This window comes from Gallinula chloropus, assembly GCF_964237585.1.
Source record: "Gallinula chloropus genome assembly, chromosome: 5".
Classification (NCBI taxonomy): Eukaryota; Metazoa; Chordata; class Aves; order Gruiformes; family Rallidae; genus Gallinula; species Gallinula chloropus.
In genome coordinates this window covers 74,647,757-74,655,785 of record NC_140090.1, presented here as the reverse complement: position 1 = coordinate 74,655,785, position 8,029 = coordinate 74,647,757, and positions in this window count along the sequence as shown.

Sequence of the window (8,029 nt, the reverse complement as noted above, 5' to 3'; positions counted from 1 at the left end):
TTGGACTCGTCAAGAAGCACATTTTAGCAAAGATTTTTATATATATTTCTTAAATACTGTCTTCCATATCACGTATTGCACCGCTTTCAGTCAGCCAACACTGAACCTGTGAACTGTTCTTGCCCCGCTGCCTCCGCTGAGCTTCACCTTTGGTAGAGCCTGCTGAGGAAAGTCTCTTAATAAAGAGTTTCATGGTCCCAGAACCAAACATCAGACTGGAGCTGATGACATCACCACCATGCAAACCTTTTATTTCCTTAACTACATCCCCTGCCAGTTCAGGGGTGCCTGTGTGATGCAATTTCATTGCTAATGCAGGTTTCTGAAGGAGCAGTGCTCAAACTTGTGCTGGGGTTTCTGTGGTGGCAGTCACTTCACGCTGTAAACACCCGGTTTCAGAAATAACAAAAGACATTTACGCTGTGGAATTGTGCCAATGTGAGTAGAAGATAAATGTTTGTGATCTAAATTGCTCTCTTAGGTCTTAATCCATCTCTGGGTGAAGTTTAAATGGCCTTGGGAATGAGGATCAGCGTTTGGTAATATGTTATTGACTATACACAGATTTTTCTAAAAACACTGTGAACTGGGGGATGAATGCTGATAACATGTCTCTCTCTTGTTTGCATGCAAGTAGATTTGATTTTATTTGACATATCCACCTTGCTTTATTTTTATATGGCACCCATTATGCTGGCAGCTGGCAAATATCACCCAAGGCTATTAATGAGCTATTGATTCTTGAATGAATGGCTTGTAAGTGGCTTGTCTTTTCCAAACTTTTCTAACCAGCAGCTTCAGGAGTTGTGCACATTCCTGATTGATGTTGAATTTCCAAACCAGAGCGTCTGCTTCTGTACTCAGAGGAAATAGAAAAGTATGATCTACTGGACTAGACTGGGAAGAAATGTTTCATCTTCCATGCATCAGACCCTGAGGGCACTTAGACAGCAAATGATATTGTTTAGTTGTGGAGCACAGCAGGAGAAGGGGAACACCAGCTCTAGTTAGGAGCAGAAGCAACATTAGCATGGGATGCATGTCAGTGAAATGTCAAAAGCAGTACTCTACCAGGAAAACAAGGGTTTGGGTATTTTGTATTCCCAGCAGGTCCCAGGACAGCTAACTGACAGCGGTGCTGATACCTGTCAGAAAGCAGATGTGGAGAGAAATAAGATGCTGTTCCAGCCATTCGTGATGAGCAACATGATTGTAGAAGCAACTTGCTTCTCTCCTCTATCATCCATCTCCTCCCCCTGCCTCCTCTCCCAGTCCTTTCTTCCAGAATATTTCACCTCTTCATCTGCCTGTCACTGCAGAGCTGCCACTCACACCGACAGCATCCGGACACTTTGCTTTGCTGGACATCACATCTCTCCTCTTTTCTACTGTCTTAGCTTCTCCTGCCTTCAGCCAATTCATTGTTTGATAAGTAATGCTAAAATATATATGCAAAATCATGCCTGCTCTATTAGTGTGAGTAAGCACACGAGCACTTGAATACTTTTATTTGCATGTAAAGATGCCAACTTGTGCAGAGATATTATTGCTTTACTAATCTAGCTGATGAAATTGTGGTTACCTCTAGGAAATGGGCAGGCAGGAACCTGGTTTGCTGCCCTGCAGCTGTAACCTATTTTAAGGCACATAATGATTCCTTCACTAGTATTTGTTTACCTTTGATCGGTGATCTCTGTGTCTACTAAAGAAAGGGGAGAAAAGGAATAGGACCACAGCCAAATCAGCAATTACTTTTGGGAAGCTGTTCACAATTTGGTTTTCCTATTGAGCTTTTTACTATTATGGAACTGTTAATTAAAATTGGTAAAAAAAAAAAGGGTTTTTTTCCAATTGTTATTTGAGCTTTCAACAGAACCATTGAGCAAAATTTCATGCTTTGAAAAATGCTGGTCAGCTCCAGCTCTTCTAAGTCTCTACCTTTTATTTACTTTAATTTTCTTTTAAAGTATACATATGCTTATTATACACAGATTTAATATCATCACTTTCTTAATTTTAATAAATAATAATAATAAACTCTGAAATTACTTCCAAAACCACATATTCATTTAGGAACTGAAATTTAAAGGATCTATAAAAAGCCCTTGCTGAGAGAAACATCCCTAAGCCATTAGGGCACAGGCTTAAAGGCATGGAGCATCATAAAGCTGGTGATGAAAAAGAAGTGTTTTAATGTTGTATCTGATTCTCAGGCTTGGCAGACCGAATGGTAGACTCTCCTGAATCACCTCTGCAGTGTTGTAGAGTCTGTGTAGCCAGGTGAGCTAGGCAGGAAAATAAAATAACTATAAACACACAGGGTATGATACCCCAAACTGTCACCAGCCTGGAAACCATGATAGGGGAATAGGACTTCCCAGCAATTAAAATCTTGACCTCAGGTGAAAATTCCTTCGTGACAAGATGTCCTGGATGCTGTCATGGGATGTGGCATGATGTCATTACAAGCGCTGGGGAGAAGTGACATTTGGCTGGTTTGCCTACAGGTTTCTTAAATGCTGAAATTTAGAAAAAAAAAAAAACCCACTTGTGGTTCTCACCATCCAGGCTGAGAAATACACTGCCTCACTAGCTTCTTTGGGGAAAGTAATCCCTTCTAAAGCTGTCTCTTTAAGATTTACATTTCTTTTTAGTGCTTGCAGTTTAATTTGCACTAATTCATAATTATCTTAGCTTTCTGTATGAATTAATCATTTTCAGCTATTGCTATTGGGGAAGATTCCTGCTATAAATAATTCTTATAGTTTAGGTTGGAGGACACATCTTGCAGCTTATGTTTTACTAATAACAAGTGATATCCTTACTCAGCTTTTTCAACTTTGAAGCTCTTTCAAGACTCCTTTCTTTGTGCCCAACAGTCATGTTACTAATTACTCTGCAGTAAGACCATGTGGTAGTTAATTCCACTGAATAATGCATCTCGTCTTCTCCAGGCATTATAGTTTATACTTCTGCCATACAGAAAGTGTATATTTATATAGATGGGATTGTTCACCATGGCATGTAGTGTTCAGAGGAGAGAGGGAAAAATGCTGAAATTTTGCATCCAAGGGGGTCACTTAATTAATCTGTCACGTTAAACATTTATTTAGCAGAACAACTGTATATGTGATAACCCAGTTTGAGACTTTGAGGGGTAAACCCACCTATTCTGAAGTTGGGAAAGTGGCTGAGTAGAAAATCACCCCTTCCCCAGCTCCCTATCTAAACTCCTGAAGGAAACACATAGCCTTTAGCACTTAAATTAGCATGAAAACAATATTTAGCTGTATATAGGATAATATTTAGCTACATACGTGTACAGTAGCTACAGCAATGGCAGAAATGCTTGATGAGTGGCTTCCTGGTATGCCTCAGGTGTGTATCCTCACTGTTTAGACTTGCTTGAAAATTTAACCTAAAGAAACCCCCAGACTGATGGAGGAGAGGTCAGACACCAGCACTGGCCCTGACTTATCCTCCTGTCTTCCAGTGCTATGTTACTATTGTCTGTCTGGGACATGAGTGGAGGGAAGGGCAGTCCCCTTCTGTCCCCCACCCCACAGCATCATCGTTTCTCTGCTGGCTTTTGACACCCAGAATATTTTTCCTTCCTGAGAGTGAGCACTAGGAAGAGCTGAGTGATGCTGAGGATTTAACAGGACCCTCCTTGGGATCTCTCAGGAGAGCCATTGTGCTGCAAGATGGCCAGGGAAGCTATTTTTAGCATTTTCCATGGCAGGCTTTGTCTAACCACTCTCGTATTACTGACCACAGGTTAGTGACGGTGCAGTCTGGCTCTGACATGTTTCACTGCTCTGACAAGAAAAGAGGGCCTGCCAAGCACATCAAAAGCTGGGAAATAACTAGGCTAAATAACACCTTGTTTTATCTGCTCTTTCCAAGCTGGTATTACGTTTGCAGTGAACACGACCCTCAGGACAACCCACTGTTAGCTCCATCATCAGTGGGAAGACGTGCTGGCCTCAGTTTTACAAACCTAATTATTTTCTTCAGAAAACTGTCTGAAATGAAAAGCCATCTGACAAAAACCAACCTCTTTCCTATCCCTGGAGCTTAGAGGAATTCAGTCATTGCATGTTAATTGTATTTATATTGACTGCTTACGTGTCTTCGGCTACTGGTGCCGTTCAGGTGGCTTTGCAAGAGACACAGTCCCCTCCAGGCACAAAGAGTGACCTCCATCAGTTAAGAAATATGGTTAGTGATAAGAACACAGTGCACATTTGCATTTATGTGCACACAGACCTATGCACGTACACGGTTATGTATGTGTGTGCATGTATATGCTTGCTTGTGAGATGCTGCTGTGCATCAGTCACTTGGGTCATGGAGCACAGCCCTCAAGGGCTGGGAATTCTGAAGGGGAAGCAGGAGGTGAGCAGGTCGCATGGAGAGGAAGCAATAGCTTTTCCTTCTGTGGCTGGGATTGAGAGTGAATACCTCCCTGCTTTTTTTAGCACAGGCATCAGCCTGTACAGTAACTCAGCAAGTACAGGAAGATTTCAGATCGGTTTGACTTAAGTAGCTGTTTGCATTTAACATTTGTCTTCTGGTTCCAAGATTAGCCAGCTTTCAGGCACATCATGAGCCCTTTGCCATAGCATAGCTTTACATCAGAGTGGATTCAACCTCTTCCTTCTGCTGGCACATATCACTGCCTGCATTCACACCGGTTAGTTTTGCAGACCTGGCCAAGGAGAAGTGCATGAATGCAGGGGTCTCCTGGGCAAAAGAGATCCTGAAAGTGAGGTGAGGCACTTTTGAAGTACCACGTGCATTCCTCATCAGCTGTGGTGCTGGCAGAGGAAAGGAAATGCTCAAAGACAGCAAGAGTCATGAAGCCAAAAAATGTAGAGAAGAACAAGAAGCAGAACTGCAGAGGTGGAAACATACAAAGCAGGACTGCTGGGCAGGGAAATGCTTTTGCTGGGTCCCGAATCCAGTTATAAGGAATACCCTGCTTGAGCTTTATAAGGAATACCCTGCTTGAGCTCAGACCAAGTGTCTACACACTCAAGACATGACTCAAGAGTTAGTGAAGGGGGGTTCTGTGAAACGTTTGCACCCAATAGGAGGAAATAGTGGGTGGCCAGGGAGATCTCTCCTCTTCCTGTGGGCCTTCAAACTGCCAGGAGTGAAGGGATGGCTCCAGCCCTCCCATAGATCTGTAAACCTTTGTTTGGGACAAAGATGTGCAAACAATGAGAGGAAGATGGGTAAAACATATGAAGTGCTTCCACCTCTTGGTTGCATTTCAGTCCAGCTGCCAGATCATTATTATAAAGCACAGTGTGTTGCAAGACCCTGAAAGCCAGCCCGGTAGTCCTGGCTTGGTAAAACTCGTGGTCAGGTGGTTGTTGGGGTTCTCCTGTCCAGGATTTTCATGCTTGTTTCTTCCCTGACAGATTGTTCACTGCAAAATCCTCCAGCATGACCAAGATGAACTTTTTCAGGACCTGCTGGCTGGCTCAGCTGTATCCATGCACCATTGGAAAGTGACCTCCAATTCCCATGAGATGCATAGGTGATGTTGGCACCTGGCAGTATGCTATGTCACAAGGGCACAGCAGCTGTGTCAAGGCTGTCACACTGAGTGGTGGGATGCCTGGGACTTCTTGTACAGTCACTCCTTGTTCTTTAATGTAGTTTTAGCACACCTGGCTTCTGCTTGTGTCAAAAGATTAAAAAAGGTTGTAACTTTGTCCTTCTAAAGGACAATTTGAGTGTTAGTGAAATAAACCAAGGCTTCATCTGCCATGATAAAGAATTATTATCTGACAGTAGAACCCTCCCCAAATACCCAGTCATCAACACCAGTGGAAGGAGCTCCAAAACTTTGGCCTACTTCATTAACATTTAAGAGCAAATCCCATCCATCATGGAAAGTGAATCCACTCTCAAATCCTTGAGTCATCTGCCAGACCCACATCTAAATATCCTGGATTAAACCCTGTGGAAAATTCGTGATGAAAAACAAGCCAGCTGCACGGAGCAGGCGTGACCTGCGGGCTGCTGGATACTGTGATTGCTTCCCATAGATTATCATTTTAGCAACACCTGGGCTGAGTGTGCCGTGCTGATGCAACAGCCTTATGGATCCTAATGAAATAATTACAGGCTAAGAGCACAAAGAAACATTCAGAGCTTGCGAGGAAACAAACAAAACGTAAGGCAGGAACAAAGATACTAGATTAGCTGGGAGATGAAAAGCTTTTGTGTGGCCTGATTTATATTGCTGGCGTAAATAAAAATCTCTCCAGATCTGTAGGTTCTATGTAAATATGGTCTGGTGCCTGGTGTGGAGAGGATTGCTCCAGTTTTGCAGAAGGAGGCCTTAAATAAAATATCCCGGTCAGGTGGGAAAGGTGAGATGATAGGAGAGGTTTGTGCCACCTGCTTCTTTCCCTTCCAACCTTCCTGAGAGCTCAGGGAAGGGCTACAGGTGTTTTCAGAGGGCAGCTGCCCTCGCTGCAGCCTGAATTTCCCTTGACAGCTGCCTATCTCTACACTGACCCATATGACATATTACAAGTCACAAAACATAACCGCTTGCAGCCTCAATATAACACGTGTAAGGCTCCTTCCTGAACCTCCAGTGGCCTCACACAGCCTTTTTAGTTAACATACATAGGTCATGTATGAGTCTTTCATGAAGGATGTCATTGAATAGCCATCTTGTTCTCTTTTATTTAAAAGTCTCTGGCCACAAATACAGCAAGAGCTTTCTAATGAACATCAGAAAAATACAACAGAGGTGAGGCTTCACAAGGAGGAACAACGTGGCTCTCCCAGACAAAAGGTTTCCCTTTTGAAGGGTGATAGAGGTCAGGATGAAGGATGCATTTGTCAAAGGCACCAATAAATAAATACATTCAAAATAAATACACACAACTGTGTCTGAAAGATCTGAGGGAGAAAAAAGCCCTGCCTTTGGACAACTCTAAATTCTTGCAAAATTTGGCTCTGAGTTTGTTTTGAATATTGCAGCAAAATACCAGTGAAACACAGGGTGTGGGAACTCTGCCCCTCAGCTACATGTGTGACTCACTCAGGATCTCCTTAGACACCTGGAGCAAAGCCTTGGCTGTTGTAGGGCATTTAAAGTAGCTTAAAACCATCCACAGGCTTATTCTCTCACCCATCACTAATGGATGAGCTTCAAGAAAGATTTCTACTCCAGTACTTTACAGCCCTAACAGTTACTCACGTGTATAATCACTGATTTCTAGAGGACTTTGCAGCTCTGGATACTAAAGCATGCTAGTAATAAAAGCAAGAATTGAAGTATTTTTTTAAAAAATAAAATAATTGCTCTCTAAGCAATGCTCTTTTGTGTAATATTTTAACAGAAATCACATTTATCCAGAATATCAGTTCCAGAGCCAAGTAGAGACAAACTAAGTTTATATATTACATGAGCTTGTAGAAACATGATTCATGATCCAGAATGACTGAAATCCTTTGCTTCATTAACTCTGTCCTAATCTCTTAGATACCTGCATACAGTACCAGAAATGCTGCAGGGAATTTCTTCAGTCAAATTCCTTTTTAAAAAATCCTATTTGATTTTCTCCCACGGAGAGTACTTGTGTTTTCTCATTTGTTTTAATATGGGATCTATATATTTTTTTTGTCCCTTGGATTATACAATCTTCATATGAGTCTAAACACACTTGGAAAAATAGGAAGCCCTTCCTGGGAGTATAAATTGCCCTTCTGTGCTTAGTCACAAATGGCCAAATGCAATGAGATTTTACAACAAACCAGAAATGTCTGTGTTTTGTTGTGTCAATAAATGTTCCAGTGATGCTCTTAAAGACAATAAATTACTGGTAATGGAACAGTATCCTCAGCATGTAGAAGTCATTTTCCACTTCCAGACATTCTCAGATTAGGTTTAAATTGCTATTAGAAAATCCTAAATGTGTTTGTTTGAAGAAAATCTTTTTAATGCCAAGAAATAATCCAACAGTGGCTGGTGAGAGCAGAGTTAGCTGGAGTATTC